The sequence below is a fragment of the Somniosus microcephalus genome, chromosome 6, assembly GCF_052327205.1.
Source record: "Somniosus microcephalus isolate GS21.2 chromosome 6, FLI_Smic_1.0, whole genome shotgun sequence".
Lineage (NCBI taxonomy): Eukaryota > Metazoa > Chordata > Chondrichthyes > Squaliformes > Somniosidae > Somniosus > Somniosus microcephalus.
The window spans coordinates 265,115,312-265,140,826 of NC_140992.1; positions in this window are offsets into that span (position 1 = coordinate 265,115,312).

Genomic DNA, 25,515 nt, shown 5'->3' on the forward strand with positions numbered 1-25,515 from the left:
TAAATGGCCAGGTAACCTGCTTCAGTGATGTTGGTTGAGGGATAAACATTGGCCAGAGAAAGCAAAATGCATGAATGCATTTAAAGAACGCTGTTTCTTAATGCCCAGTGTTATGGTCTGCTCTGCTGAGTGTGCTGGGGTAGGGGCTCCATGGGCACGATCCATCCTCTGGTACCTCTCCCAAGTGACCACTCTTCACGTACGAGCTGAGACAGTGATCGCCAGTTTGACCATGCGAGTGACCTCACGGCTAACCCTGATCCGCCCCCCTCTTCTGACATTCACATATGCCCGTTCCTGCTGGGGCCATTGGATGAAAAGCAGGAGCGGGAATTCTCTATAGATCAGGGGCACTGGGCCCAGCTCCAGTACAGTGACTCCCAGCTGAGGTAAGATCATAGAATCATACAGCAGAGGTGGAGGCCATTTGGCCCATCGTGTCTGTGCCGGCTCTTTGAAAAGAGCTTTCCAATTAGTCCTACTTACCCCCCCCACCCTCCGCACTTTCCCCATAGCCCAGCAAACCTTTCCTTTTCAAGTATATATCCAATTCCAATTCCCTGAGATAACTAATGTCAGGAATGAAACCCTGGGAATGATGCCCCTTTGAAATGATGCGTTTTTAAAAAGTTTGATGAGGAGGATGGATGATAAGTTCAAACAGGCCAGACTCTGCCTGACATAAAAGGCATCGCTGGTATAAAAATACATAGCCCACCTATGCGACTATTAAAGCATCAACGTAACTTCCCCTGTGCATTAGGTATGGAATGTATGCACTTGTAAGACGTGTGTATAATGATGCCTTTAGTCACCTATGTAGATGTTACAATGACAAATGGATTGAACAGCTGGCTTGGAGTGTGTTGCAAGGTTGTAACACACTCAAGGGGTTTAGATGACGTCATTCAGGTGGGTCACAGAAGTCACCTGATCCCAGCGTGCCACAACCAGCTCGTGCGGGTTTTATTAACGTTGCCAATTGTGCTTCAGTAAGATATTTCACTACTACTGTGACTTCTCCCTGTGAGCAGGTGAGACAGGTACTATCTATCAGTGGGACAGCAGTGACGTAGGCAACGAGCGTGCGTTTCTGTACAGGAGGTAAGAAGGACACTTACTCAAGAATATATGTTGCCTTGTTCCCCCCCTTCCCACCTTTCATATTGATATTTTGCCTGGTTTGTGCAATTGTAAATTATACAACAGAATACCATACATTTCAATGCATAAATATATAGGAAGTTAAATTAACCCTTTAAAAGGTATAAAGCTACCTTCTTGTGCTGGGGTGAAGGTCTATTAAAATATATGCTACACTCTAAATTCTCTCCACTTTAGAAATGCTAAATAATGCCTGCGCACCCTGGGTTATTCATCAGTAACTAACTATGGGTTTCATCTAGTTAAACCTGCAGTGACTGAATCATAATCCTTCATCCTTCAATGTGGCAGCCATCACCAGCACATCTGCCCTGGCAACAGCATGATACACGGGTAAAGAACTGGGTTCTGAAGCTGTACTTTCCAATCTAAGACTTGGGTTGTGACCGGCCCTCATGAATAGGATTAGTTGCTGCTAAGGTGTCAGTCATGGCCCAGTGGGCAGCACTCTTGCCTCTGAGTCAGAAGGTTGTAGGTTCATAGTCCGACTCCAGGGACCTGAGGAAAAACATTTCAATTGACACTCCCAGTGCGGTACTGAGGGGGTGCTGCACTGTCGGAGGTGCCGTCTTTCGGATGAGACGTTAAACTGAGGCCCCGCCTGCCCTCAGGTGGACGTAAAAGATCCCATGGCACTATTTTGAAGAAGAGCAGGGGAGTTTCCCCAGTGTCCTGGCCAATATTTATCCCTCAACCAACATAACAAAAACAGATTATTTGGTCATTATCACATTGCTGTTTGTGGGAGCTTGCTGTGCGCAAATAGGCTGTCACGCTTCCTACATTTTTAAAAATTCATTGATGGGATGTGGGTGTCGCTGGCTAGGCCTGCATTTAGTGCCCATCCCTAATTGCCCTTGAGAAGATGGTGGTGAGCCGCCTTCTTGAACCGCTGCAGTCCATATGGTGTAGGTACACCCACAATGCTATTAATTACAGCAGTGGCTACACTCCAAGCACATTGGGACGTCTTTCTTTCTTTCTTTCTTTCTTTCTTTCTTTCTTTCGCTCACCTCATTCCATACAAGGTATACGTCCATTGCACAGAACTGTCTGCAATTCAACATTAAAGTGAAAGATGGGCCATAAGATTGGCTGCTGTGGGGGAATGGAAATGTCACACTGGTGCATTGCTCTTCTGATTTTAGCATTCAGGTGCATTGTTGGGTCAACGTAAAGGGAGCTTTAACCTGCACCCAAACCTACACTGTGCCCAACCTCGGACTGCTTGATACCAGGCACCAGATGCCAAAAAAGTGGGAAAATTATCCTTTCACCAGCCTGAACATCCGTCATAGAATCCATCGAGGTTTACAGCACAGAAGGAGGCCATTTGGGTCATTGTGTCTGTGCCGGCTCTTTCCTAAAGCAATCCACTTCCCAGAGCCCTTTATCGTCGCTTCAAATACTGATCCACTTTCTCCTTAAAAGATGCTTTGGTCTCTGCTTTCACTTTGATGGACACAAGAATTTAACATAAGAAAACTTGCACAGACTGTTATATGCGTCGTCTCTGTATTTAGCTTTTATATTGGCCCAGTAATTCCGGTCCCAACGCGTGAGTATGGACGGGGTACTCACGCGTGGGCCCATTGGAAGTGCCGGATTTCAGCATGCACAGCGCATGCGCGGAAAACCGGCATTTCCTCTCCTCTGAACCAAGGGGTTAAGAGGCGGTTCCCTTGCGACGTTGGCGGCAGCGCGTACGCGTTGAACTTCGTTTTTTTTGACAGGTTTGTCCGTGCGTGAAGGCCTCCACTTTTTACGAATGTAAAAAGCAGACGTAAGGACTTAGTTTTATAAGGTAAGTGGTCTAATAATTAAAGTTAGAATTTTTTTTCCACAGGTTTATTATTTTTAAAGAATTTACAATAAGGTAAGTGTATTTTTGGACCCGATTTCTTGAAAAAAAATTTTGGCAGAAATTTGAATAATTGTTTAAAATAGTTTTTTAAAATTATTAATAGTTAATTTAATTATTGGAATGTTTTTTTAACTTTTATTTAAAGTTTAAGTAGTGTTTTGGGCGCTCGGACTTTTCATGAGTTTGACAGGTCTTATGTCTAACTCATGAATGGACTTTTCTAAACTCCCATTGGTTGCCCAGTGCTCACGTGATCCCAGCCGGCTCATCGCACTAAGTACGCCGCTGGATCACGCACGCACAGCGCGCCGGGAGCTGAACCGGGCCACAGACCGGAAATCCACGCAGGCCCAGTCTTCAAATGTCAGCGCGATATGTAAGTGTAGGTCGGGGGCTTGCACCCGCGGGAAGCCCCCGACCCAAATTTCTGGGCCATTATGTCATGTGGAGGGACTGGAGAAGCTGGGGTTGTTCTCCTTAGAGCAGAGAAGGCTAAGAGGAGATTTGATCGAGGTGTTCAGAATCATGAAAGGTTTTGATAGAGTAAATAAGGAGAAACTGTTTCCAGTGGCCGAAGGGTCGGTAACCTGAGGACACAGATTAAAGGTAATTGTCAAAAGAACCAGAGGCGATAGGAGGAAACATTTTTTACGCAGCAAGTTGTTGTGATCTGGAATGCGCTGCCTGAAAGGGCGGTGGAAGCAGATTCAATAGTAACTTTCAAAAGAGAATTGGATAAATAGTTGAAAGGAAAAAAATTACAGGGCTACGGGGGAAAGAGCAGGAAAGTGGGACTAATTGGATAGATTTTGCAAAGAGCCAGCACAGGCTCGATGGACCGAATGGCCTCCTTCCCTGCTGCATGATTCTATGATTCTACACACACATACAGATTGTTTTTGTATGTTTAATACAATAGCTGAATGGTTTCATTCACCAAAGCACAAAAGATGAATCTGATTAACAGGGAAAACTGTTGTTAAATAAAACAACATATAAATATGGATCTTGAACATCTACAAACAATACATGTCCTTATTTTCTTTCCTTCTCACTCTTGTTAAACCCGAACAATCACCTCTGTCACAGCCCAAGCCATGGATATCAACCACGAGAGACCTCCCAACATTTTTGGAGGGTGAGGACTCTGACACTTGCAACGAGACCTTAATCTCCCACCAGATTGTGAGTCTACTCTAGCATTTCCAATCTGAATGTGTTGTCAGTTGGTTGGACAATAACAGGCTCTGTGTTGCAGCATAAAGGGCTATGGAGCATAATGCTGGGAATCAATCACATGCCTACAAAGTGAAAATTCCTGCAAGTTATGTTAATGTAAAGTAGAGAGCAGTGCCCCTGACACATTTTTAGTGGGTTAACCCCTTCGATGTACAACGGTTTGATTGAGACACGCTTGGTTCTGTCTGCCCTGAGGTTATAGTACAAGTTTGCTTTAGTTAATGATCCAAGTACATTAGAGATTGGTTAATATCAGCTTTGATCACATAGAATCCATGATAAAGATACAGTGAAAGATAGAAAGACTTGTATTTATGTAGCACCTATAATGACCTCAGGACATCCTAAAGCAGTTTACAGCCAATGAAGTAATTTTGAAGTGTAGTCACTGTTGTAAAGTAGGAAATGCAGAAGCCAGTTTGCGCACAGCAAGCTCCCACAAACAACAATGTGATGATGACCAGATAACCCCTTTTAGTGATGATGATTGAAGGATAAATGTTGGCCAGGACACTGGGGAGAACTCCGCTGCTCTTTCTCGAAATAGTGCCATGGGATCTTTTACGTCCACCTGAGAGGGCAGACAGGGCCTCGGTTTAACGTCTCATCAGAAAGCCAGCACCTCAGACAGTGCAGCACTCCCTCAGCACTGCACTGGAGTGTCAGCCTAGATTTTTGTGCTCAAGTCTCTGGAGTGGGTCTTGAACCCACAACCTTCTGACTCAGAGGCAAGGGTGCTACCCACTTTTTAAAAATATATTATTTATTGAACATTAAAAACATTTACAACATCGTGATCATTCCATTGTATCATACAAATCCATTCCGTCGCTCTGCACAGCCATTCCGCCACCACATATTAACATCAAAACCTGAAGTTTAATTTGTCTCCTATAATATATACTAATCTATTGTACAGTAATCATGGCTCTGGATAAGGGAAGTGTGCCTGATAATCCCCCATCATTTAATCTCCGGCCCTTCCCTCCTCTCATGCTCCTTCCCAACTTTTTGGGCAGCTGTTGCTTTCTCCTGCAGCCTCCGGCTGATTTTTCCCCTCCTGTTTGAACCTTCCCTGCAGTTTCAGCCTTTTCCTTACATTAGGTTTGGGCCGAGGAGCTGCCCCTTCTCCCTCCTTCTGCCCCTCGCTAACCTTTCCCTTTCCACACGACGCCACCCCACCCCCCACTTCCATGTCTCTGTCCGACTCTGACTCCTCACTCTCGAGCTCTTCTGTAACCTCCCGTCCCTGCTCCCCGTCAGATACATAGGGCTCGATTTTAATAGCCCTGAGGAGGCGGGTTTGGAGGCGGATCTGTTGGGAAAATCGGGAAAAATGGCTTCAGACACCCAACCCACCTCCATCCCGCCCCCACCCAATTTTCGTGAGTGTCTGTTCGGCCGCTCCCAAACTGAACCGTTTCCAACCGGTGGGACAGGTAGTTAAGGCAGTTAACAGCCTGCTAACTGCCTTGCTAACCCTATTTTCATAGTGGTTTCCCATTTTCCTGCTTCTGGCTCCTGTCAGAAACAGGCCAGGTTCAAGGAGACGAGTTGCTGGAGGACATGATTTGTATGCATTGGTGGAGCGCTTTAAAAGTGCCCTGAAACATGGCTGACATTTAAATGCAACAACTTTGCTGTTGTAGGTATGGGATAAGATTTTGCACATCTACTGACCTTCTGACTGTTCAAGCTGACATCCATCTGCAGTGTGTCATGAATGGAAATTTTTCAGGCCACTTCGACTGTGCGCTTGCAAGATTGTTGCCTCAAATGAAATCTATAGCAAGGGGATGGGAAACATTTATGCCCTCTCATCCTGGTCCTCATAATCGGGGGGGTAGCAGCCGTGTGGCTCAGCACAGATCTTCCTGGGAAGAGGAGTAGGAGGAGGACGAGGGGAACCTTGTATACCCTGTTGTGACCAATGCAGCATCCCTCCAGTTCACTGCTGCCCATCAACCGGGGTATGCACACTGCCATGCCGCACTAGCATAAGCTTACTCTTCAACCATAGGTGGCCACCATATGGCTCTGTAATTGCAGGCAACACTTGTCCAACATCATACTTCATCTCTGCTATACCCTCTTATTTCCTATCACTTTTACCATCAGCATTACAAATGCAAGTTGCTCTGAGCCCTCAATGTGCTTTTGCCATTTCCCATAACACATAGGCCACACAATCAACTGTTTGACATCATTTATCTTTAACACATGACAAAAGGATAATAAACCAGCAAGAATCAGAAAAAAATAGAAACATTACCCAAGTGACTCCCCTTGTGACTATAGGTGCTTAATCTTTCTCTTACGTGTGCTTCTACGTGATGCCTCCTCTGCGGCTTCAGCAGATGTAGAGGCACCTTGCTGACTAGGATGCTGTGCCTGCTTAGACACCTTTGGCGGGCGTCCTCTGGGTTTGGGAGCCTGGGAGGGCTCTTCAACAGTCTGCTCATCTTGTGGCTGTGCAAAGGCTGAAACGGCCATCTCAGTTGGCTCTGCAAAGTGGGTCTCTGACCAAGGGCTCTGCAGTGGCATTATCGTGTGAGCACTTTGAGAGGAGCCCACACTTCCTTCTGTCCTGCCAACAACATCCCGCTCATAGATCAGCTGCACCTCAGTGCTGGCAAGTGGCAGGAGAGCACCTTGCTGCACTTCAGGGGGGACCATGAGGACCCGTATCTGCACTGGCAGTCCTCCTCAAAAGGACATCCATGAAGCTCTGGTCTCTCTGCTCAATAGCTGCCCATCGCTCTTCCAGAGATGTCATTCTATTCTGAACAGTCACCATGTTTTCCTGACTCTGGCGACTTATTTCCTCCATGGCCGTAGCCATCCTTTCCACTGAGGTAGCCAGCCTTTCCACGGAGGTTGCCATCCTATTCATGGTGGTGCATTCATGCGCTATTGCCTCCACCATGGCAGTGCTGATGTTAGAGATGGAGTCCTCCATTCTCTCCACACTCGCACTAACCCTGGAGGCAAACCCTTCCAGAGACACCTGCACTTGTTCCTGTATTTCACGAACCGCTCTTTCTCTGGATGGCCCCAGAGGCACAGCGTCTGCGTGCAGCTCAGTAGAGCTAGGACAGTCCTGCGAACTCCGCTGAGAACTCTCCACTGCTGTTGCTGTCTCCACCATCTGCTGATGCTCTGTGCACTGTGATAAACCAGGTGGCAACACTACTCTAACTCACGAAGGCCCCACTGAGGTGTGCGTTGCTGCGCTGGTGCTGGGTGCACTGAGTCCTGGTGACGCTGGTCCCTCAGAGGCTTCAGGTTCCTCTGAGGAGATGTCCGGGTCTTTGTCCTGGATAGTGGAGAGGGGGGTGCTCGATGGTCCTGTGGGAGAGTAAAGGCATGATTTAGACATCTGATATTGATGTAGCAGACACATCCTTTTGAGCAGATGATACAAAGCGATTCTCTATGAACATCATATTCCATTGCATTCTGAGAGGGTTGAAACTCTATTATGTCACCAGCTTCCTCTAGTGTGCCCGTCTCTCCATCGCCCACTTCCAGGTCCTCGCCACCTCCAACAATCTCGTTTGCAGCCTCCTCAGCACTGGTCAATGATGCAAGGGAAGCTGTTTCTCCTCCAATCATTGCTCTCTCCCTCTTATTGTGGGCTATCTCTTCCTGCAAGAAGGAACACAAGCGGTGTTTCAGCCACAGTGATGGAGTGAGTGTGATTAATCCCTACCATAGAAGCTTTGAGGGAGACGAAGATGGGGTAAAGTGCCAAGAGGAAGCTAGCTCCCTGTGCGTTGTTAGTTGTTGTCACTGTATGACAGTGAGAGCGAGTCTAAGGGGTGCATAGGCAGGATGCTGAAGTGATTCAGTGCAGAGACAGAGATGGTGAGGAAAGGGTGCAAGAGAAGTAAGAGTACGGTGGGATGTGAAGGAGGAGGCTTACAATGCAGAGTGCTGGTGATGAGAAGAGAAGGGAAGCAGAGCGAAGGCCAGTGAGATGGGATACTCACTTTTGATGTTTGCACAAGATCATTAAATCTTTTTCGGCACTGGATCCATGACCGTGCATAAATGGACCTTGTGCTGACCTCCTACATAGAAACATAGAAGATAGAAGCAGGAGTAGGCCATTCGGCCCCTTGAGCCTGTTCCGCCATTTAATGAGATCATGGCTGATCATCCAAATTCAGTACCCTGTCCCTGCTTTCTCCCCATATCCCTTGATCCCTTTAGCCTTAATAAATATATCTAACTCCTTCTTGAATATATTTAATAAGTTGGCCTCAACTGCCTTCTGTGGTAGAGAATTCCACAGGTTCACCAATCTCTGGGTGAAGAAATTCCTCCTCATCTCAGCCCTAAATGGCTTACTCCTTATCCTTAGACTGTGACCCCTGGTTCTGGACTCCCCCGCCATCGGGAACATCCTTCCTGCATCTAGTCTGTCTAGTCCTGTTAGAATTTTATAAGTTCCAATGACTTGGTCTGCTGAGGAGGCTTCCTCAGGCCTTCAGAAGGGAAGAGAATCTCCCTGCGCTCTATGACAGCATCCACAAGAACTTGGAGGGACTCAACAGTAAAACAAGGAGCTGCCTTGCCTCTGGAAGAAGTCATAACGTTTAAATCAGGTGTAAGAAACTACAATAGTAAGGCTCAGGCTAGATGGCAGCTTTAAAAACAACGGCAATTGTGACGTCATCAGAGGCGGCCATTGGAACCGATCCCACTCATTGGGCCGGCCAGCGCACCTCCATGAAATTAACAAGCTCATTGAATAAAAATCGCAAATCTGCAGCTGTTCCCGCCGGAAGCGGCTCCCGAACCCGCCCACCACGCAACCCGACTCCAGCCTGCCTCAGGAGTTAAAATCGAGCCCACAATCTCCCTTAGAAAGGCTTCCTGCTATCACGGTTTCTCCAACAGTGCCACTCCCTTCGGCCTCATCTCCACCGCTGACCCTTGCTCCCCATTTCTTCTCTCTCTGGGTCAATGGCGCATCTGCACCTATCTTGCTCCCTTCTGGTGTTTTTGTCTCCCCGCTCCCATCCTGCTGCCCCTTTAAGGCTCCTGCCTCTTGCAATCTCTCCTTGCCTTGCACCCCCCCTTCCTGCTCCCCGAGATGTACGACTCCCCGTCTTTCTTTGGAGTACTTACACTTACCACGCACCCCGCTACCGCCTCCTCTCCCCCCGCGGGCACCAGATTCTTTAGGGAGAGCCGAGCCATATTGTGGCTCGACTCTGCCATCGACCCGTGCTGTCCGCTGCTGTCTTTGTTCTTTTCCACTGTACTTGGTGTGTTTTCTGCCATCTCCATCCTGTTCTCTGCTCTGCAATTTTCTGCCTCTTCCTGTGCTCATTTCTCCTTCCATTCACCAGCTGTGTCCTCCGCCTGCTCCGCTCCTCCAGCCACTCCATTCACACCTCCTGCTCTTTCTCCTTCTCCCATCTCCTGGGAGGGGCCTGGCGCAGCGGGTCCCGGCGCCCAGCTGGGCCACCGGGGATCGGGAGTGCCGATAAAAGAGCCCAGCACTCAAGAGAACTGCCGGGCTCACGGAGCACAGGGGGCACTCCGCGGGGGGGGGGGGGCTGAAGAGGAGGCCGGGGACGGCAGCGGGGGTAGGTGTTGGCAGGCGGCCAGCATCAAAAATGGCCGCGCAGCACCTCGCCTTTAATTCGCGCCGGCATGGCCACACGTAGGACCCCCTGACCCCGTTGGACATAGCGTCCAGTGGTAAGCCAAGGGGCGCTACCGAAGATCGCAGCCGGGGCGCTGCGCATGGCGATGATATCATTGCCGGCGGTGCAGTGCCGCGGGGCACTAACAGTTATCGCCGCCGCTAACCTCCCGCTGAATTTTGCGGGAGGCGTTGGCGGCACCGTGCCCGGGCACTAGTTGCTTTGCGCCCCGTTAGCGCCCTCTTAGGCGCAAATCAACCAAATTTATCCCCCCTGTTAAGTCTGTGTGTCCCAGTTATGCTTATTATAAATCACTGGACACAGACCACAAGAATAACTTTAACAGGTCTTTACTATTCGGAGGTCAGGGCTGAACTGCCCAGTAAATCACTACACAACGCTTATATACTCCACAAATGTTTCACCCCATTCTTCTTCATGAATTTCTGGAATTCTTCTGACACGAACTGCGGTCCGTTGTCTGAACATATTTGCTCTGGCAATCCATTTCTTGCAAATATCGCTCTTAGCACCGCAATCGTCTTTTCCGAGGTAGTGGTAGTCATCTTAATCACTTCTGGCCATTTAGAATGTGCGTCCACCACAATTAAAAACATGGAGTCCATGAATGGACCAGCAAAGTCAATATGTACACGTTGCCATGGGGTTGAAGGCCATTCCCATGGATGCAGCGGTGCAATCGGAGGTGCATTTTGCACTTTTTGGCACCCTGAGCAGCTTTTCGTCAGATCCTCTATCTGTTGGTCGATACCCGGCCACCACACATAAGCCCTAGCAAGGCTTTTCATCTTGACTCCCCCCAGATGACCTTCATGCAGTTCCTTTAGAACTCTCTCTCTTAACTTAGGAGGAATAATCACCCTTGTTCCATACATCAATGTTCGTTGACAGACGGACAGCTGTTCTCGTCTTGCTGAGAATGCCGGTAACAGTGGATCACCATGTGCTGGCCATCCCTTCACTGTCACTTCATGGACCCGGGACAGTGTCGGGTCGTTCCTGGTTTCTCTTTCAATACTTGCATTGGTGACTGGTAGACATTCGATGATGGTCGAGTGAAATAACTCAACAGGGTCAACCGTCGGTGCCTCCTCCTCTGTAGGTAGTGGCAGGCGCGACAGCCCATCAGCATTACCATGCTGCTTTGTACCTTTGAATTCGATCTGATATTGATGTGCCCCTAGGAAAAGGGACCATCTCTGGAGTCTCTGTGCTGTCATCACCGAAACACCCTTCTTAGGGTTAAAAATGGATACCAACGCCTGGTGGTCTGTCAGAAGCGTAAACTTTTGGCCCTGCAGGTAATGATTAAACTTCTTTACTCCCCACACAAGGCTGAGAGCCTCCCTATCTATCTGAGCATAGTTGCGCTCAGCGGAGGTCAATGATCTGGATGCGAACGCAACTGGCCTCTCCAGGCCATTTGGCAACTTGTGTAAGAGTACTGCCCCAATACCATATGGAGAAGCATCACAAGCCAAACGAATAGGCAGCGTTGGGTTGAAGTGAGCCAACACTTCCTCTGAGGTGATCAATGCCTTGCTTTTGCGAAAGGCCCTCTTACAGTCCTCGCTCCACTTCCATGGTACTCCCTTCTGCAAAAGAGCGTTCAGCGGGTGCAGCACCGTGGATAAATTTGGCAGAAACTTATGGTAATAGTTAATCAACCCTAGGAACGACCTCAACTGGGATACATTATCCGGAGCGGGAGCCTTCACAACAGTTTCGATCTTGTCAGGAGACTTATGAAGCCCCTCCTGGTCAATGACATGACCACAGTACAAGATCCGCTCCTGAAAGAACTCACATTTCTGGCGATTAACTCGAAGTCCATATTCTTTCAATCTGGTGAGCACCAGTTCCAAATTTGCAAGGTGTTCCTCGTCATCATCTCCTGTAATCAGAATATCGTCCAGGTAACATTGTGTGCCTGGAATTCCCTGTAATACCTGCTCCATGGCCCTCTGCCAAATTGCTGGAGCCGATGCCACTCCAAAAACCAGTCTATTATACCGGTACAAGCCTCTATGCGTGTTGATCGTGAGATACTGGCGTGACTCTTCCTCAACTTCCATCTGTAAGTACGCCTGCGCCAGGTCTATCTTGGTGAAGTGTTTCCCGCCAGACAACAAAGCGAAGATATCCTCAATCCGCGGAAGCGGATACTGCACCGTGTGAAGCATCGGATTAAAAGTGATCTTGAAATCTCCACAGATGCGAACCTTCCCCGGTTCCCGCGGCTTGTTGCTCGATGAACGCTTCATGACGGGGACAATGGGCGTGGCCCACTCACTCCAGTCTACCTTAGACAGTACTCCTGAACGTTCTAGCCCTTCCATCTCAGCTTCCACAGCAGGTCGTATCGCATAAGGTACCGGTCTGGCTTTGAAAAATTTCGGGTTTGCATGTTCTTCAACCTTGATGTTTGCCGTAATTCCTCTCAGTGTTCCCAGTCCCTGTTGGAACACCTCTTTAGCATCGTCCAATATTCTGGACAATCGTTTAGGTTTGACATCTTTTTTACCGGAATCTACCGTTAGTCCTTTTAAGGAATGCCAGTCCATATTTATTTTCCTAATCCACTCCCGTCCCAGTAGTGGTGGACCTCCCTCAGGTAGCACATATAAGTCCATTCCTCGGCTTTCTTTGCCCTTGTGGACCACCTTTACCTCTATCTTCCCGATGGGGTATACTTTTTGCCCCGTGTATGTTTTCAATACAATCTCCGTATCCCGTAGGGGAATATGTGGGAATAACCTTTTGTAATCTTGCTTATTCATGACCGTCAATGCCGATCCAGTGTCCAATTCCATCTTCACTTGGACTCCTGCTATCTGAAGTGTGACCCAGATTGCTTGGAGGTCTGCTTCATTACCAACATTGTGTACTCTTAGACTACCCAGTTCATTACTGCTGGAGTCTGAATTTGACTTCTGTTCGTTCGAACTGTTCTCTGTCACCTTGTGTACCTTTCTGTACTTTTCCTGCGGTGACTTTTTGTTGCTGGTCTTCTTTCCTGACCAGCATACTTTAGCTATGTGACCAAGCCTGCCACATTTTCTGCATTCCTGATTTTTGAACCAGCACTGGTTCTGATCGTGCGTTGTCTTTCCACAACGATAACATTTTACTGTACCCAAGATCATTTGATTGGTGCTGAGTTCCGGTGACCGTAGCTGCATTTCCGCCGTGCCTCTCGCTGCGGCTTCGTGCGATGCTGCAATAGTGACAGCTTTATCAAGCGTAAGATCATTCTCCTCAAGCAGTCGCTTTTGTGTTCCTTCTTTTAACAATCCACACACAAATTTATCTCTCAGCGCATCTGCTAGTCCTGTTCCAAACTGACAGTACTTTGATAGCTTACGCAGTTCAATTAAAAATTCAGCATTGCTTTCGTCTTTCAGCTGCGTTCTTCTGTAAAATTTAAATCGTTCCGCTATCATCAGCGGCGTGGGGTTTAAATGATTTTTCAGGACAGTAACAATATTCGCGAAAGTCTGATCCGTCGGTTTATCTGGTGATAGAAGGTGCTTCAGTAGCCCGTATGTCTTCGCACCCATTGAGCTTAATAAGGTTAGTGCTTTCTCATCATCTGGTACCTTATTTGCTTTACAATAAACTTCCATGCGTTCTACATACGTGGTCCAATCTTCGATATCGCTATCAAAGGTATTAATGTTCCCATGTTTAGGCATCCTTGCAAGTTTTTAAATTTTTCTTTTTCTCAAAATGGCGGCTTCCCGCGCTTGTCTTCTTCCCCCGCCTACTAAAACGGCGGCTTCCCGCGCTTGGCGGTCTTTCCCATGCTCGTCTTCTTCCCCCGCCGACTACAATGGCGGATTCCCGCGTTTGCCTTCTTCCCCCGCTGGCTGCAATGGCGATTGCCGTGCTGCTGCCGTTCTCGCCTCCCCAGCGGTTCTCAATTCCCCGACGCTGCTTTTACTCCCCCGCGGTTCCCGTGGGCATTCGCGCTTCCCCTGCTGTTGCGCCTCTCAGCCCCGCATGCAGCCCGGTCCTTTACATTGGCTGCGTTTGAGTTCTCCGCGGCTCTCGTGCCTTAAGCTGCCCCAGTCGCTGCGCCTCTCGGCCTCGATTGCAGCCCGGCCCTTTTCACCGGCCATGGTCGAGTTCTCCGCCCTTTTTCCTCCGTTTTCCCTCCCCCACTCCACAGTCAACGCGGCTGACTTTCTGCTCGTGTCGCTGATCGGCTTACCCACCACCGTGGTAGAAAGGATGATCACTGCCTGTCGCTGATGGAGGGCTTCGTGGTCAGAATTTTTCTTTTTAACCCGGGTTCTCGATGCCTCCCGTGCGATGGTGCTCAGCAGGATGATGAGGGCGGATGCCTCTTCTCGACGCCCGTTCTGAGGACGAAGCTGCCTTGGATGTAAAACTGCCGCAGGGTAAGATCGGACTCGTCGCCACTGTTAAGTCTGTGTGTCCCAGTTATGCTTATTATAAATCACTGGACACAGACCACAAGAATAACTTTAACAGGTCTTTACTATTCGGAGGTCAGGGCTGAACTGCCCAGTAAATCACTACACAACGCTTATATACCGGTGTGGTCACCACCGGTACTACAGTATACAGCAGCCAAGAGAAAGTAGTACATCTCTTAAGGTAGTTCTCTTAAGGTGGAACAGGTTACATACACCACACCCCCAACTTTCCAAAAGGGGTCACCGGACAACGATCTGCAGCAGGAACTGCAGCTGATTTATTTCTACCCCAAATCAGGTGTGTCGAAATCAGTTGTGCCCATTCCGCCAACTTCAGCCACGATCAGCTAACTCAGCAAAGGCTGGGCTGAACTTTCTGACGAAGGACCTCAACAGAAATGTCAACCCATCTTTTCTCTTCTAGATACTGCTACATATTTCCAACACTTTCCGCTTTCATTTCTCAGTGGGTAGCGCTCTTGCCTCTGAGTCAGAAGATCCTGGGTTCACGTCTCACTCCAGCAACTTGATCGCATAACCTAAGCCAACACTTCAGTGCAGTATTGATGGGGTGCTGGACCGTCGGAGGTTAAACTGAGGCCCTCTCTGCTCTCTCAGCTGGAGGTAAAATAAAATCCCATGGCACTATTCGAAGAAGAGCAGGGAATCTTCCAGAGTCCTGGCCATCATTTATCCCTCAACCAACGCTTCCAAAAACAGATTATTTGGTCATTTATCTCATTGCTGTTTGTGGGAGCTTGCTGTGTGCACATTGGCTGCTGCATTTCCCTACATTAGAACAGTGGCTACACTTCAAAAGCACCTCATTGGCTGCAAAGCGCTTTGGGATGTTCTGAGGTTGTGAAACACGCTATATAAATGCTAGTTCTTTCTTTCTTAATGTTGCGATCTCCCCTATTCATGGCTTTTCTTCAGATCTTGGACCTTAGTGATCTCTATGGCTTTGTCTTTCTCTCAGCAATTACCAACGTAGCCATCAGAGCCCTGAACTAAAATATTCCTAATAAGTACGGCCAAAAGACAAAACGTATTTACAACTTGGGGAGTAATGTGTGCAGCTCCTTTAACGTTGAAGGTACTGGCACTCCCTTGCACGATGCCAAAGCCTGTGGCATGGAAACAAGATAATAATGAGAAAGGGATGATAATAAACTGATTGCATTCTTTCACACTACAGGGGAGGTGATGTGTTTGAATTCAATCCATCAAGACACTGATTCATTGGGAAAGATGCAGATGCGACACCAAGTTCAAGCCATGATCGCATTGAATGGCGAAGCAGGCTCGAGGGGCCGAATGGCCTACTCCTGCTCCTATCTTCGATGAAATGCATCTGGGCAGTGTCTGGTAGAGAGGTAAAAGTCATGGAATGAGACAGATGTAAGTTATGGTCAGGAGGACACCATGAAGGCTCTTTGGTCAGTTCCCCCGCACCCCCGCCCCAGGCCTAAACTGTTATAAGATTCCCCTCATGGGGGAATCTAGAACAAGGGGGCATAATTTCAGGATAAGGGGTCACCCATTTAAAACGGAAATGAGGAGGAATTTCTTCTCTCAGAGGGTCGTGAATCTTTGGAATTCTCTTCCCCAGAGAGCTGTGGAGGCTGGGTCATTGAATATATTTAAGGTGGAGATAGACAGATTATTGAACGATAAGGGTGTCAAGGGTTATGGGGAGCGGGCAGGGAAGTGGAGTTGAGGCCAAGATCAGATCAGCCGTGATCTTATTGAATGGCGGAGCAGGCTCGAGGGGCCGAATGGCCTACTCCTGCTCCTATTTTTTATGTTCTTATGTTCTTATTGAATGGTGGCGCAGGCTCGAGGGGCCGAATGGCCTACTCCTGCTCCTATTTCTTATGTTCTTATGTTCTATTATGATACTGGAAGGGGGAAATTAGTCTTGGGCGGTATCGGAAAACGAGCCATAGCGAATCGGCAGCCCGCTTTACATCCTGCCCGAGTACCTCTAATGGAAAAGAAAATTCGCAATGCCCTGTTTTGCGCCAAGATCAATTTCAGCCCCAGAATCTTTCTGCAATTCTCTGCAACGTCATTTCCCATTAAGGGGAAAAGCGAAAAGTTCCAATTTGGACATATAACAGTTACGGTATGGATCCATGCTCTGCGAGGTCACAGTGATTGACACGGCGCTCGTGGGAGAACACAATGACTACTCTGGTGTCGCTGTATTGGGAGCTGTGCGGGCTTAAGGATCAAGCCAATTTGTTTGGGTTCTGCCTACATTGTTTCTTGGTGGGTGGGTCAAAGACCAGCACAGACAGAGATTTCAAAAGTACCCATTAGCAACCTGCCGGAACAAGCCAGCAGCCTACCCAGGCAAAAATTTGTGTTTTAGCAGCCCGGCAAACAGTCTGCGAATCAAACCCATTCAATCCGCAGCAAGGTCTGCAGATAATGTGCTACAATCCGTAAGCATGCCTTGGATTCTCAGGGAATGCTGTTATTTCTAATGCTGGATAATCTTCCTCCTCCACGCTCTCACAATCTTTCCAGAACCCAACAGTTCAGTGCGAATATTCAACGATATAGAGAAACATCTTGTCTTCCATTTCAGCTCTTGACCTACAGCGAGGGGGAGGAGGAGGTGGGGGAAATAAAAGCCATTTATATTTAAAATTCAAAAACTAACACATAACAAGGGCTGGAACCTTATGGGACAGACTAACATCTCCTCTTTCTTATTCAGTGCCGCACAAAGAACAACTTCCATTATTCCTTCCAATTATTCCCCAAAAAGCTTTGAGGCTCAGTTAATTGATCATTTCAAAAAGCGGAGATTGATAGATTTTTGTTATATATGGGTATTAAGGGTCACGGAACCAAGGCGGTTAGATGGAGTTAAGATACAGATCAGCCATGATCTAACTGAATGGCGGAACAGGCTCGAGGGGCTGAATGGCCTCCTCCTGTTCCTATGTTCCGAATAAGCAAACAAACAGAAAATGGAAGTTCAAGTCTGGCAGTAACTGGAAAGAAAAGAAATGGGTCAATATTTTGGGTGCAAACCCTTCATTAGAACTGGAAACAGTGAGTAAGGCAAGATAAGCTCAAGTCTCACTTACCTCCCAGTTTTCATGACACATCTACACTCAAAACGTTAACTTCTCTTTTCTCTTTTCAGACGCTGATGGGTCTGAATAGTTCTACCCTTTCCTGTTTTTATTATAGGTTTCAAACAAGGTTTTTAAATTTTTATATCCACTTGTTTGTACACAATTATGATGCTAGCAACCTACCTGAGAAGCGAATGGCATTCGGAGTATGTTTCTAGTTAAAAGAATTTAGGGCCCAGTTTATGTTTTTTATGATAGACATGCCCTCCTTCATCGCACGTTATTCTGCAGGTGAGAGGACTGCCAAATGACTGTCGCTGCTGACAATACTCGTGACGTGACCACCAGGTGTGTAAGAGATGCTCTGGGTTATTTGTTGTACCATTTCTCTTCCGGTCAGGAAGTCCCAAACCTCTGCTTGCTTGCATAGTTATAATTTGAAGCTCACAAATTGAGGAATTGCAATCAAGACCATCTAGCAAGATATCTGTAGCAGCCAATAGAAGCCACTCAAGAGATGGAGCAAAATGAGACAGGTAATTCAGATGAAGAAGATTACCAATAGAACTTAGTTGTTGCATTGGTTCAATTCAGAAGAGTTGTCTGCTGGATGAAGGAAGTCCTATAAATACTGGAGAATATGATTATCACATATTTGAGATAAACATTTGGACCATGAGCTAGGCAGCTAGTCCAAATCCTGAAAATGATAGGTTGCAATTGGGAAGATGGTGGAGGCCGTCCTTGAACCAAAACCTGGTACAAAGGAAGACGGTTGTGGTTGTTGGTGGCCAATCATCTCAGCCCCAGGACAGCGCTGCAGTAATACCTCAGGGCAGTGTCCTCAGTCCAGCTATCTTCAGCTGCTTCTTCAATAACCTTCCCTCCATCATAAGGTCAGAAGTGGGGCTGCTCGCTGATGATTGCACAGTGTTCAGCTCTATTGACAATTCCTCAGATAATGAAGCAGTCCATGCCCGCATGCAGCAAGACCTAGACAACATGCAGGCTATGGCTGATAGGTGGCAAGTAACAGTCACGTCATACAAGGATCAGGCAGTGCCCATCATCAACAAGATAGAGTCTAACCAGCTCCCCTTGACATTAAATGGCAGTATCATCACCGAATCCCTCCACCATCAATATCCTGGGGGGTTTACCATTGACCAGAAACTCAATCTGACCAGCCTCATAAATGATGTAGCTACAAGAGCAGGTCAGAGGCTGAGTATGCTGCAGTGAGTGTCTCACCTCCTGACTCCCCAAAGCCTCTCCACCATCTAAAGGCACTTGCCTGGATGAGTGCAGCTGCACCAACACACAAGAATTTCAACACCAGCCAGGACAAAGCAGCCCGCTTGATCAGAACCCCATCCAGTAACTTAAACATTCATTCCCTCCGCCACTAGCATACTGTGGCTGCAGTGTGTGCCATCTACACAGGATGCACTGCAGCAACTCGACAAAGCTTCTTCGACAGCATCTCCCAAGCCGGCGATCTCCATTACCTAGAAGAACAAGGGCAGCAGGCGCATGGGTGCACCATCACCTCCAAGTTCCTTCCAAGTCACACACCTTCCTGACTTGGACATATATCGCCGTTCCTTCAAAATCCTGGAACTCCCTACCAAACAGTACCGTGGGAGTACCTTCACCGCACCAACTGCAGTGTTTCAAGAAGGCGGCTCACCACCACCTTCTCAAGGGCATCTAGGGATGGTCAATAAATGCTGGTCTTGCCAGCGACGCCCACATCCTGAAGAAAATGTTTTAAAATGCTGATGCAGACATAAGCCAATAGAGAATTTAGAGGGAAAAATTCAGTATCGCTCCGTTTGGGGCGCCATTATCGGCCGTGCGCAAAGTTTAGCGCCTGGCGCTAATTATCGCCTCCGACGGCAAACTTGGCTTTTATCGCCCCTGGAGGTAATTGGAGCGCTAAATCAGGCGCTTCACACCTGTCTTAAGGCGCAAAGGCCGAGGAGCAAGGCGCTACCTCAAAGCGCTGGCGAAGCAAGGAAGGGCAAATCAAAATAAACCTGCAAAGTGCTGCTCAGTACCCAAAACTCCTTCACACAGCGTTGAATCTCTCCAGAAGTCTTTCTCTCTCTCTCTCTCAGAATGCGTGGTGCAAAAATATCACCGACAAAAAAAGGCAGGAAGCGGTCGCCTTTAAATAACGCTCCCCCAGTCCCTTTCTGACAGCATAACGCTCCCCTCAACCTGTCATTGCTAGCGGCAGGCGGTAAGGCAGGGGGCGCCACTCAATATCCGGTCCGGGGCGCTAACGGGGCGTTACGCACTCAACTGACGTCACGATCTGCTGGCGCAGGAGATCGTGGCGGTAGTGTTTAGCGCCGCAGCAAAATGTCTGGTTAATTTCACTAGCGGCGCAAACATCGCCGTGCCCAGGCGCTAGTTGCTTTGCGTCCCATTAGCGCCCTCTTAAGGCGCTAACGGGAGGCGCAAACAACTGAATTTTTCCCCCTTAGACTCCTTCACCCGACAACAGAACTTAGTTCCCTGAACCATCAAGGACCTTTAGCTACGCAACTCCTGCATTACTAGATCATCAGGGAACTAAAGCAGATACCAGCCACCACATAACCACTGAATTTGTGCTGAATCCCAACACTCGATCATCAGGGAGTCTTCCACTATACTTGGAAGGCATCTTAGACAGTTCCAGTTCCATCTTCAAAGCTGTGACGTTCTCTTCCTAGTTCTGTTGAGAACAACATAAACATCGACTGATTTAAGAAATTTTATACATTTGCTGTTACATATTTACTGCTGATTGCCTTAATCTGGGACTAATTTTTATTTGTATAAATTTTTAATGCTGTGCTTTTTAATTGTGGTTCAGTTCAATCCAGGGATATAGGTGACCCTGTTTGGAATGTGAAATTAAGAATGAACCAAGTGACTTCCTGGAATTTCAGGGACACCTGGGGCATCTCGGCAGTATCATTAATAACAATATTATATTTCCATTTCCTTTTTATCTTGTTAATGACCCTGTCAATGATATGGTCCCGGTTTAAACTTATCCGTGACTAAATTATGTTTTCTCCACCTTAGATTCTCCATCTTAAATTCATTCATAATGGACCAGAAATTCGGGTCGCGGGCTTCCCGTGGGTGCAAGCCCCCGGCCTGCACTTACCTTGCGCGCCGGCAGTTGAGCTGTAGGGCCCCGTGGAATTCCGATCCTGAGCCTGCTCCAACTGCCGGCGCGCAGTGCTTGCGTATCCCAGGGGCGCAGTTAGTTCGATGCATCCCCTGGGATCACGTGGGCCATGGGCAGCCAATCGGAGCAGGGAATGCTCCATTCATAAGTCTGACAGGAAAACCTGTCAAGACTTATAAATACTACGGCCCCAAAATAGCAGTAAACCTTCAAATAAATTTTTTAAAAACATCACACTTTTTAAATAAACTATAAATTACATTAAATAACTATTTTAAACAATAAATTAAATTTTTGAAAAAAATAATTTTATATTCTAACGGTGCTAAAAATAAACTTACCTTGCTTTAAAGTATTTAAAAATAATAAACCTGTGGAAAAAATGTTTTAATTTTAATTAATTGACCATAAGAACATAAGAACATAAGAAATAGGAGCAGGAGTAGGCCAATCGGCCCCTCGAGCCTGCTCCGCCATTCAATAAGATCATGGCTGATCTGATCCTAACCGCCAATCTACTATCACAGAACCATCTCCTGAATCTAACAGAATTAGACACACGAAATAGGAGCAGGATCAGGCTACATGGCCCCTGGGCCGGCTCCGCTACCCACAGGGCCATGTCCGATCCGAACCTAGACTCATGTCCAAATTCCTGCCCGCTCCCCGTAACCCTTAATTCCCTTTACTTCTAGGAAACTGTCTATTTCTGTTTTAAATTTATGTAATGTTGTAGCTGCTACAGCTTTTTGGGGCAGCATATTCCATGGACCTACCACCCTCTGAGTGAAGTAGTTCCTCCTCATCTCAGTTTTGAAAGAGCAGCCCCTTATTCTAAGACTATGCCCCCTAGTTCTAGTTTCACCCATCATCGGGAACATCCTCCCCGCATCCACGCGATCCAACCCCTTCACAATCTTATATGTTTCAATAAGATCGCCTCTCATTCTTCTGAACTCCAATGAGTAGAGTCCCAATCTACTCAACCTCTCCTCATATGTCCATCCCCTCATCCCCGGGATTAACCGAGTGAACCTTCTTTGTACTGACTCGAGAGCAAGTATATCTTTTCTTAAGTATGGACACCAAAACTGTATGCAGTATTCCAGGTGCGGTCTCACCAATACCTTGTACAACTGAAGCAATACCTCCCTATTTTTATATTCTATCCCCCTAGCAATGAAAGCCAACATTCCATTGGCCTTCTTAATCACTTGCTGCACCTGCATACTAACCTTTTGAGTTTCGTGCACCAGGACCCCCAGATCCCTTTGTACTTCAGTACTTTCCAGTTTCTTGCCATTAAGATAATAACTTGCTCTACGATTTTTCCTGCCAAAGTGCATAACCTCACACTTTCTAGTATTGTATTCCATCTGCCAAATCTCTGCCCACTTACTTAGCCTGTCGATGTCCCCTTGCAGGTTTTTTATGTCCTCCTCACTCACTACTTTCCCTCCCATCTTAGTATCATCTGCAAACTTTGATATGTTACACTCGGTCCCCTCCTCCAAATCGTTAATATAGATTGTAAAGAGTTGGGGACCCAGCACTGACCCCTGCGGAACACCACTAGTTACTGATTGCCAGTCTGAGAATGAACCATTTATCCCAACTCTCTGCCTTCTGTTAGATAGCCAATCCTCTATCCATGCCAGAATATTACCCCCAATCCCGTGATTTTTTATCTTAAGCAATAATCTTTTGTGTGGCACCTTGTCAAATGCCTTTTGGAAGTCTAAATACACTACGTCCACTGGTTCCCCTTTATCCACCCTATATGTTACTTCTTCAAAGAACTCCAGCAAATTTGTCAAACATGACTTCCCCTTCATAAAACCATGCTGACTTTGTCCTATTAAATTATGATTATCCAAATGTCCTGTTATTGTCCCCTTAATAATGGACTCCAAAATTTTACCTACCACAGATGTTAGGCTAACCGGTCTATAGTTTCCAGCCTTCTGTCTACTGCCCTTTTTAAATAAGGGTGTTACATTAGCAGTTTTCCAGTCTGCCGGGACCTTTGCTTAGCATGCTTGTTTGAGATCCAACCTTCTCACCCTCTAATTGAATATGGAATTCAACCATGTTATGGTCACTCATTCCAAGGGGATCCTTTACTAGGACATTTTTAATTAATCCTGTCTCGTTACACAGGACCAGATCTAAGGTTGCTTGCCCCCTGGTCGGTTCAGTTACATACTGCTCAAGAAACCCATCCCTAATACACTCAATGAACTCATCCTCAAGGCAGCCCTGCCCAATTTGATTTGTCCAATTAATATGATCGTTAAAATCCCACATAATTATAGATGTTCCCTTATTACAAGCCTCAACTATTTCCTGATTGATACTCCGTCCAATAGAGTTGCAACTGTTCGGAGGCCTATAGACTACGCCCACTAGTGTTTTTTTCCCCTTATTATTCCTTACCTCCACCCAAACTGTTTCATTATCCTGATCTTTTGACCCAATATCATTTCTCTGCATTACAGTGATTCCTTCCTTTATTAACATAGCCACCCCACCTCCCCTTCCTTCCTGCCTGTCCTTCCTGATCGTTAAATAACCTGGTATGTTTAATTCCCAGGCATTGTTACCCTGCAGCCATGTTTCTGTAATGGCCACAAGGTCATACCCATATGTAGTTATTTGTGCCATTAACTCGTCTATTTTGTTACGAATGCTACGTGCATTCAGATAGAGAACTTTCAAATATGTTTTGTGACACTTAGTTCCTGCTTTTGCCCTTTTTATTACTTTACCTTTTACTCCATACCTTCTGCCCCTTCCTGACACACTCTGGTTTTTAATTTCCCCACTGCTACCTAAGTCTATGACCTTCTCTGTTGTCATTTTTATTATTTGCTCTCTAGGAACCTCCCCCCCACTAGTTAGTTTAAAGTCCTCTCTACAGCCCTAGTTATATGATCCGCCAGGACTCTAGTCCCAGCACTGGCCAAGTGAAGCCCATCCCAACGGAACAGCTCCCTCCTGCCCCAGTACTGGTGCCAGTGTCCCAGGAAGCAAAACCCATTTCTCCCACACCAGTCTTTGAGCCACGCATTTAACTCTCTAATTTTATTTGTCCTAGCCAAATTCGCTCGTGGCTCAGGTAATAATCCAGAGATTATTACCCTTGAGGTTCTGTTTTTTAATTTGACCCCTAACAGCTCATGCTCCTTTAACAGAACTGGCTTCCTAGTCCTATCTACGTCGTTTGTACCAACATGGACCACGACAACTGGATCCACCCCCTCCCACTGCAAGTTTCTTTCCAGCCCAGAGGAGATGTCCTTAACCCTGGCACCGGGTAGGCAACACAGCCTTCGGGATTCTCGGTCTCAGCTGCAGAGAACTCTATCTATCCCCCTAATAATACTATCCCCTACCACTACAACATTTCTATTTACTCCCCCCTCTTGAATGGCCCCCTGTTCCACGGTGCTGTGGCCAGGTTGCTCATCCTCCCTGCAGTCCCTGCTCCTGTCCCCACAGGGAGTAAGAACCTTGAACCTGTTGGACAAGAGCAAGGGCTGCGGCTCCTCCAGCTCTACCTCCTGGATCCCCGTACCTGCCTCACTCGTAGTCACACCGTCCTGTCCCTGACCATGGGCTACATCTGAATTAATTAACTTCATAGGTGTGACCACCTCCTGATACACAGAGTCCAGGTACTTCTCCCCCTCCCTGATGTGTTGCAGTGTCTGAAGCTCAGACTCCAGCTCATTAACACGGAGCTGGAGTTCCTGTAGCAGCAGACACTTGTCACAGACGTAATCACAGTGAGCCTCAATGGGGTTCACCGGCTCCCACATCTCGCAACAGTAGCACATCACCTGCTCCATTCTATGTAATTAATTAAAATTTTTATTGTTAGTTATGGACACCCTCTGCCCGATTTTAGATGCTAGTATCCCCTTTAATTAATTGGATTTAAATTAAATTAATCCCTCCAGTTACACCAGTTAAATGGTTTACCAACAGTCACTCTGCACCAGAAAGGCCTTATTAACTACAACCCACAGAGTTAAAGTTTGAAAAGAGCACCTAACACCCCACTTACCCTAACTCACACTTACCCAAACTCACAGCACTCTTTGCTGACTCGCACTAGGACTGGTCTTTTTATACTGTTTGTTTGTTTACAGCCAAATGAGTCACCCCTGCTGATTGGTTAGAAAACTGGTTTCCACTGCCTGCTGTGCCAATTTACTCCTACTGCAGTGTAACCTTGTTTTACTCTTCTTAAACCAACAGAATCCCAAATATTTAACTTTTCCCCTATACTTAAACTGCTTAAGTAATCTTATCAAGAATGATTTAAAGAGAAATAACAATTAAAGAACTCTCACACTTACCCAAACTCACAGCACTCTTTGATGACTCGCACACTTACCTTGTAAAAAGCAGGTCTTATATTTTTAAATCCTGCAGGCTTACGCTCGCATGAAAACCTGTAAAAAAAAAAATTAAATTTGATGCGCACGCACAGCCTCTCCCGTGCACGCGTTTGACCTCTGAACCCCTTCGTTCAAAGGAACGGAAGTGCCGGTTTCCCGCGCATGCGCAGTGCATGCAGGAAACCGGCACTTCCTTTGGGCCTACGGGTGAGTACCCCGTGTGTACTCACCTGTGGAGACCCGAATTTCTGGCATTAACTGAATGAAAATATGAATTGAAGACCTAGCCCAGACCTGTGAAGTATAGTTGTTAAAATAACAAAAATCACAGCCCTTGGGGCATTTTTTTTGTACACATCAAGATGGGAGCTGCCAGCCTTTATAATGAGGTTGTGAAATCCTTTGCTCACCTTCCTTCTTCCTCCTGCACATGT